General features: G+C 54.7%; 1 long non-coding RNA gene across 1 annotated transcript; it reads right to left on the minus strand.

Moving 5' to 3' along the window:
- Positions 1-6: 6 nt before the first annotated feature.
- On the minus strand, positions 7-8,603 carry LOC108449502. Its single transcript, XR_001865664.1, has 3 exons — positions 5,555-8,603; positions 1,901-2,058; positions 7-1,278 (listed from the first exon to the last, which is right to left on the minus strand). It is a non-coding gene; the product is annotated as an uncharacterized LOC108449502 (long non-coding RNA).
- Positions 8,604-8,609: the final 6 nt, after the last annotated feature.

An 8,609-nucleotide genomic window follows, 5' to 3' on the forward strand; every position in this document is an offset into this window, starting at 1 on the left:
CCGGCACCTCCTCTCGCTCCGAGGTCCATCTTGTGGAAGCTGCTGGGAATGTCGGAATATTCGTACGTGAGCCAGAGCTGTGGAGTTCGGGATCCCCGCAGGCCATCCCAGTTGCCAGGCCGTGGGGATAGGACCATCCAGTGCTCCATCTCCAAAGCATCTCCTTTACTTTGTGGATTCGGGATTTGCATGTTCAGCTGCGTGGATGTAGCTGAGCTCCTCCATTTCTCAGCCCTGGGAATGAGCTTGTGGTGGGGAACATACCTCACGTAAGGCTTTTTCCTTAAATTGATGGGGGTCACCACTTTTCTTGCAGCCCCAAAATGAAGAGGGGATTAGGGAAAGGCTTTGAAAGGATTCGGCACCCTCTTCTCCCCCACACTGATTGATGGGGCATTGATTGCCCTCCCACTCACACCAACCTGCCTGGGTTGCGGGTCTGTGACACCCCCAGTGCCTCCACACCAGCACCCTCGAGTGGGGGTCCCATCCCTGCCTGTTGCCGTGAGCCAGCCCAGTCGCCTGGACCCAAGCGAGGGCACGTTCCTGTGGAGGCATCTCCATGGGGTGGCAAAACCACATCACCACCAGACCTCATTAGCAGCTCTCAGCTAATGCTAATTATAGTCGTTCTCAGGGAAATCCCTCTGGGGACCACGGCACCCTCCAGATTTGGCCCATGGGGGCAGGACGGCGACAGCAAACAGGGAGAGAGGCAGCCTGGCACGGTGCCATGCCCCTGGGCAAACCCTGACCCCACAGGACTCTGCAAAAGCGGGATGCACAGGGGAACTCTGCCCCTAACCCCCACACCGCTTCACTGAGCTGCCCACGGGGGCCCTGGAAACTTAGTCCTCATTTATAATTTAAGCTCCCTTCCTCCCCTTCCCTTCTACTCTTATTTATTTTATTCTCCTTCCCTGTACACACTGCGGGAGAAAGCACCAGAGGGGAGCTGTGAATCAGAGTCCTGGGCAGCGGCTCCCGCAGCAGCGCCGTTTCAAAGCCCCATTATCATATATTGACCCAGGCTCTGACAGCCAGAGCCAGCTCCACTGGGAAGGGTGAATTTCCCAGCATTGAGGAGCTGTGCAGCAGCTGCCTGGGAGTAGGCGGCCAGTGGCAAACCCACTGTCAGCCTCCAGGGAGATAGAGAAGGGTTTTCAGCTCAATAATTGCCCCACGTGTTTCCACCACCAGTTTTAAGGGGATTTGCATCCTGCAGAGATGAGGTTTTCCAGGTGTTTTGCTTTCGTCTTGGTACTGAGGCTGTAAGCTCTGGGCAGGAGATAGAATCATAAAATACTCTGAGTTGGAAGGGACCCAAAAGGATCATTGAGCCCAACCCTTAAGTGAATGACCCATATGGGGATTGAACCCGTGACCCTGGCACTATTAACACCAAATCTTTTGTGTCATGGGTTTGCCTCCTCCTCCTTGGGATGTAACACACATCCATGAGATGATTTCCCTGCCCCTGTTGCAGAGGGGTCCACGTTAGAGAGTGATGAGACCACACAGCCAGGGCTCAGGATGCAAAGCTGATGAGTATCCCAATCTCACCTCCTCCTCCAGCACAGCCCACTGGGCGTGGGGGGATGGCCCACAGGGCCAGATCTTGATGGGAATTGGTGGTGACGCTGCTGTGCTCAGCAGTGGGGATGCTGCAGCTGGAGCATGAACTGCACATTCCCAGCCGGTTCCAGCTGTATCCCACACTGGATGAGCCCCTCACCAGGCTCCTGCTTGGTGGTGGGCAGTAATACTGGCTGCAGAGAGAATTGACAACTGAATGATTGGGGGGGGTTGCCTGTATTTGAGTACAGATGTTGAATTAGCCCAAGGAGCTGCCCTACACTTGCTGTACAATTTCCACTGGTACAACAAAGCCCAACCTCACCTGAAGTCCTCTGTACCTGGAGAGACTTCACCCACTGCTCCAGGTCTTTGGTCCAAGCACTTCGGGGATGTAGTGACCAAGGCTGTGTGACGACACCAACCTGTCCAGGAGCCACCTTCTGGCCCAACACAGACCTGGAACCCCACAAGGGTTAAAAGCTGTGGAGGCGGAGAGGAGAAAATTTTCTTCTGATTTGCTTAATGAACGTTAATTAAGAAGACAGAAGATAGCAGATTCCTTCAGGGTAGAGATGAAAGGCCCGTTAATTAAATCTGGAGAGCGAGGAACAGGGCCGACTGATCCTCCTCCTGATCAGACCTGACAAGACAGGCGCGGGGCAGGAGCGAGGTGTGCCGGATCCCACAGCCCCTCATGTTCCACAGCCCAGCTCCAGGCTGGCAGCTCGGCCAGGTTTTGACAGGGTGCGTGGGACTGGGTGCCACTTAGCTGCCTCCAGCACCCATGAGGCTGAGGGTGGCCCCATCCATCCCCTGGAACTGGGATGAGAGCTGGGTCACTGCCCCTGGCTCCACTGGGGTGGAGCTGGGGTGGTACTGTGAGATGGGCAGCCCTTAGTTTCCAGCAGCACCTTCTCCAGAAGGGATGAGCTGACCTTGCTGGAGAAAGGGGAAGACAGGATGGCCAGCTCCACCCTGAGGAAGAAGAGGAGAAGGAGGTTTGGTCACCCAGCTTGGTGGTTTGCCCCAGGTCCCACCACCGACAGGAGCTGCTCACAGGTTAAATGGGAGAGGGTCAGAAAGGCACTGACCACCACCTTGTGCCATGGAGGGACAAGCCTCTGGGATGGACACCTGCCTGTGTTTCAGCACACACGCTGCCTCACCTTCCTGGAGCGGGCAGCTCCTACCACCAGTGATTTGCCAAAAATGGCTTTTCTGCCTGGAGCTGAGACCTGGAGGCTGTGGCACAGGAACAGGATTCTACTGGCAGCCTGCTGCCTCCGTGCTCTCCTCCAGCTTTCAGCACAGGCTTATTTTTAAAAGCAGAGCAGTTGAGCATCCCAAATCACAGCCCAAAACCACAGCAGCCCTACCTGACCCTCCCTGACACTGTAGCCCGTTCCCTCTCCCACCCCATCCCTCACCCTGGGACTGGGGCAGGGGTTGCAGGCAGGTTGAGCTGCAGGATGCCAGGAGCATTTCAATGAGCACAGACAACGCTTTGCCGCTCTCCTGGCACGCACAGCCCTGTGAGGGGGGACAGCCGGGGTGATGGGGTGCTCTTTGTCAAAAACAGCAGCCCCTTGGGCACAGAGGAGGAAAGGGCAGCTGCCAGCACACCCCCCAACTCTGGTGACCACAGGGTGAAGACCCCACCTTCAGAGCAGCGGAAAACTGCACACGCAGTGTAAATGATGGCTGGAGCATCTCTCGTGTGCACTGGCTTATTTTGTAAACCTGAACTTTGCAAAATGTCACAAAATGGAGAAACGAGAGGCCTGGGATGAGTAAATCTCTATTAGAAATTCCCTGGGATGGCAGCAGTCATGTTCTCACTCGATGATGGCACATTACAGCCCAGCCCGGCTCGGGGAGCGGGGTCATGCGTGGCGCTGATTGCGGAAAGTATTTAATTAACACTGCTGTAAATACGGCGCTAGCGGTGCCAGGCAGACCACGGTGCTGCTGAGCTGCGGAAGTTTTGCCGAGGCAGATGGGAGAAGATGAGGGAGGGCAGAGAAAATCCAGCAGATTTTGCTCCCTGTTTTGCCACAACACTTGGGGGGCTTCAAGGCGTGAGGGGAAGATGGGACAGTGATACTGTCAGGATGTGCCCTGAGCAAGAAGGCTTCACCATCAGTGCCCAGACGAGTGGGGAAGCCCCATAACAGGGAAAGCTCTCCCAAAGCAATTGTTGGGCCACACATCACCGTCCTCTTCCCTGATGCACAAATAGTCTAAAGTCACCTTTTCAGAGATAATCGTCCCCAAATTCTCTCAATACCTGGCAGACAGTGAAAATAGGAACATCTCAGCTTCACTCGTGCATGACCAGAAGCTCATCGTCTCACTGATGAGCTGAACAACACCAGATCTGACCCAGCTCAAGGACACAGGGTGACAGCCAAGCCATCACCGTCCCCAGGACACACATTTCACCCATCCCATGGGACTCAGGAGGTCAGGGACCACAACAGGAGGAAGCACCAGGTCAGAGCAGGACCAGCCAGTTTCAGGCACAGCCAAAAAGGACCTTTCCTCGCCTGAGCTCATCAGCAGCTTAATGACACTGGCTAAAAAGCTTTGGAGTCCCTAATCGCTCATCATATTATGGCTGCTCACAAGTGAGGCCAACCAGTACCAACCTCCTCGAAGCCTTTCTAATTAACGAGCAGAGGCTTAGGCTCTCCCAGCCCAAAAGCAGCATCTCAGATAAAACCAGCAGCCTCCTGCAAGCCCCGCTCCCCTTGATAAACCCCTTTAATGGGCTTGTCAGCATCACCTGAGGCCACCCCATTGGCTAACGAGGCACATGTGTCTGTCTGCCCTCCCCCCTGCCTCCGTGCTGTGGGTGGGGAGATGTCCATCCATCCATCCATCCATCCATCCATCCATCCATCCATCCATCCATCCATCCATCCATCCATCCATCCATCCATCCATCTCCAAGGTGGCAGGAGCCATGGGATGTTCCTGCCATGGCTGCCCCTAACCCTCTGCTGGATCCCTGGACATGTCCCCTGTGTACCCCATCCACGAGGTGTCCGGATTTCCCCTTCTCCAGGAGGGTGGGTGACAGCTGAGCAGCAGCAGATGCCACCAGATGGTCACCACAATGAGACACCCGGCTAAACCGGTAACTGGGAGGACACTGGAGCCCCTCATTTGCTAAGTGACTCCTATACTGGTCCCAAGGGGAGTGAGCTCGGGATGCTGGATGGTGGCACTGAGCTGCTGCCCACAAAGCCTCAAGCAGTGGGACGCCTACACTGGCACTGTCACAACGGTTTGTGGCCACAGTCACAGCCCTGAGAGTGGCTGAGCACTCACATCTCATCCCAGTGATGGGTTCTCAGGGGCTTTGGAAGATCAGGCTCACAAAGCACTTAAGCACTTTTCGAGCCTCCTTTCCCAAAGCCCCCCAGAGCCCATCGCTGTGATGAGCGGTGAGTGCTCAGCCCCTCTGCCGGGGGCTGCCTCCCCCCTCCCTCCCGCCCCCATCAGTCGGAGATGCCCCAATACACTCTGTGACAGATAAGAAGTTGTTGTGATACCTTTGACTTTAAAGTAGGAGAAATGACTCCTCTGTAACGTGATCTACCGTGTCTTTATATTCCCAAGCGTGTCTCCCCGGATCGGGGCTGGGGCTCTGATTTAATATTCTCATGGAAATAGTGCCCTCATCCAATTACCACGGGGATTTCAGTGCAGGCAGCAGCTGAGCCGCCGGTAGCCCCCAGCATGGGAATGAGCCCCACGGGCGACCAGGCCCCGGGTGACCTCACTGGGGTTACCCCAGAAGTGCTGCAGGGGGACCCAAGTTAATTTGGCACCCCCAGAGAGCGGCTGTGGCAAGGACTGGGTTAGACTGGGAAGCACTGGTGGGAACTGGGAGAGCAAAGGAACGGCGAAGCCTCGCTCCAGGCGGCGGCAGAGAGCTCTGTGGGAAACATCCCTGGAGATTTCCACTTACCGCGGGAATAAAATCCTTCTGTTTCGAACTGGAATGCCTGCTGCTCCACATCCCCCTCCAGCCACGAAGGCTGGATGCTCCCTGGTAATCCTGCATCATTTATTTTCATTGGCTGACAGAAAAAAGTGCAGTCAGAAAAGTGATGTTAGCTATGCTGGCTGGCATAGAAAATGTTGCTTTAATTGTATTTTATTTGGCAATAAGAAAAGAGAAGCAAGAACAAACCCTCCAGATATTCCCTCTCTCCCCCCATTTAAAATTTCAATTTGGTAATTTTATGACAATGTTTCTGATAAAACCCAACAAAGCACATTAAAGTGAGAGAAGGGATTTATCCTTTTCAGTGGCACATGATCTTTGGACACATTTCCCAGTCTATATATATTAAGACAGTTGGAAAAAAAAAAAACCCAAACAAACTTGTTTGCTTCTTTTCCCTGTCAGCTGTTATTTTTCAACCATAAACCCCACTATTTTTTCCAACCCTTGCTTCCTGCTTTCTGATCTCTAAAGGCAAAACCAGGGAAGGATTGTACAGCCCGTCTGAAAAAAACGTCATGGAGCAACCCCACTTCCTTCAGCCCAGGCCTGGCCATCACACCATGTCCTGCTGTGATTTTACACTTTCAAGGACATTTTCCTTGAAAATTTCCCTTCCATCCTATTCCCAAAGAAACTGTCATTGATTTGCTGTTGAAATTGGAGGAAGAGCTTGGCTCGAGCTCTGCCTCTCCTGGTGCCAACGCCAGCTGGGAGCTGCATGGGCTGGCCACGATTTGGGGGTTCCCTGACCTTTTCCTGGCATCTCCATGAGTCAGGAGGATAAAACCTTCAAAGCTAACGTGACATTTAGAAACCAAACCATCAATACATAAACCTGAGGGTTTCTCTGTGCCGCCTGGAATCAAACACTCTGAGTCTTGGCCAACCAGCCCGGCTCGGTTCTCCCACCCAGCTGAGCATCCCGAGCTTCCTTCCAGCATCCTGCAGATTTATTTGCTGCATAAATCCCTGCTCCCACCCAGTGTGGCAGCCACGCCTTCAAAGCACCGGGTGTTCCACACAGAGTGTGGGGGGCTTGGGAAGGGGTTAATGGGTGGGCAGAGGCAGCGCTGGGGAGTTGCTAGGAAACTTGGGGCTTTGGGATGCTGGATGTGATGCTCAGCCAATGGAGGAGTCCTCTGAGGAGTAAATCTGCTAATTTGGGCGTCATTGACTGCCAGGGCTAGGGGTGGATGTGGGTGCTGAGCAGAGCTGACCCCGACCCCCTCCTCCCAGCCCCACAGTGATGCTTTCCCATCCTGCTCCTGTGGTTTCAATTAAGGCACTGAATTAATCTCTCGCAATAAACTCAGCTGCTATTGTAGTTTGCTTTGGGATTCATCACCACTTTTGCAGCAAATACAGCAATTAAACAGAGCGGTCTTGGTAGCTCAGGAGGGAAAGCTGGGTTCCCCCAGGCTGGTGTTTGGGATTGGGGTACCCAGGCCCCCCCCCGGGGTTAGTTTTCACCAGCCCAAAGCCCTTTCTGGGGGCTGCTGAGAGCGAGGGAGCTGGAGGAGGCACCACTGCCCCCCCTCACCTGCATATGCTCCTCCAGATGGCCCAGGCTGCTGCTCTCCATGTGGGAAAAGGTTTTAAATTAAAATCTTCCCTGTGTTTTTTGGCGAGTTTTGGCTGGGTTTCTTTCCCCTCACTTTCCAGCTCTCCGGCCCATTTGCCATCATTAAGTGTAGATGGAGTGCCAGTACGGTGGAGCTGGGTGGCTGGGTGGGCACAGGGGGGTCTCCAGCCAGGGCCCAGACCCACAGAGGCAGGCGTGCACCCCACAATGAGCCCCTCTCAGGCTGGGGTCAGCCCTATCTCTCCACAGCCCTCCTTGGCTGTCAGGAAATGGAATTGTTCCTCTCTGGAGAACCCTGCTGACCACCCCCAACCAGCCCCTCTCCCCCCTGTCATCATCCCCTGCCCTCCCAAAAGGGCAGGAGAGCTCCTTCAGAAGCCCAGCACTCTGGATTTCCATCCCAGTGGGATCTGATGTGGCTCTGCTCCAAACCAGTGCCTTTTCCCACCCATCAGCTGCTCATGGTGACGCCCTCACCAAGTGTATAGCCCCTGGTTTTGGTGGGATGGGATGGGATGGGATGGGATGGGATGGGATGGGATGGGATGGGATGGGATGGGGAGGCATGCAACCTTCCTTCTATCCACAAGCCTGGCAGAGGAGCAAGACCCACATCGGGGCAGGATCCGGCCTCTCCAGGGACTCTGGGATGCCAACTTTTCACAGAAGCACTGGATTACAGCACATCAGCTCCAATCAATACTTTGCCGTGGCAGAAAGCAAAGGGAAAAGAGGAACAAAAAGAGGTTTCTCATTTGTGGGGGATTTGGGGCTTTTGTTGTGTTTGGAGGGAGGAGGAAAACAAAGCTTGAGAAAGGGCTGGGAAGGAAGGGCTGGGGATGGGGACAGAGCAGCCCCCACCCGTCTGGGACACTGCTGTAGAGTGGGACTCTCTGAAACACTCAGGGTGCCAAGGAGAGCACATGGGCATGGAGTGAGGATGGGATGGGTACAGGGTGGGCATGGGGTGATCCAGTGGCACAGAGAGTTTGATTCTTTCCTCCCCAGACCATGGCACCTGCAGCAAAGCCCTCCTGGCTCTGGCCCCCCAAGAGGGGCAAAAGGTGGAGGAAAGGATTTGGCAGAGGAGAGAGAGGAGAAAAGGTGCTCAGCCTCTGGTCTGGTCCCGCTGAGACCCTCACAAAGTACAAGCAGGCTTGGAGATGCTCTTGACAAAACAGGGGTGTTAAAGGAGGGGTTTTGGAAACCCAGGTATCTTGCAGGGAGAAGAGCAGAAGTGATGCCCCAGGAGCTGCTGCCACTGACCCCGTGCTGGCTGCAGCCCAAGACCTCTTTGTGGGTGGTTTGTCTCATTGTCTGAGCCATCGATTCCTCCCGCGGAAGAAAAAGGCCGTGACACAGCGAGCGGTGTCCTGCCGTGTCACTCAGTGATGGACAGAGCACTCAGCCCTCGGGAGAGAAGCTCCTTCC

Source organism: Corvus brachyrhynchos, unplaced genomic scaffold, assembly GCF_000691975.1.
Source record: "Corvus brachyrhynchos isolate BGI_N302 unplaced genomic scaffold, ASM69197v1 scaffold59, whole genome shotgun sequence".
In the NCBI taxonomy this organism is placed as follows: domain Eukaryota; kingdom Metazoa; phylum Chordata; class Aves; order Passeriformes; family Corvidae; genus Corvus; species Corvus brachyrhynchos.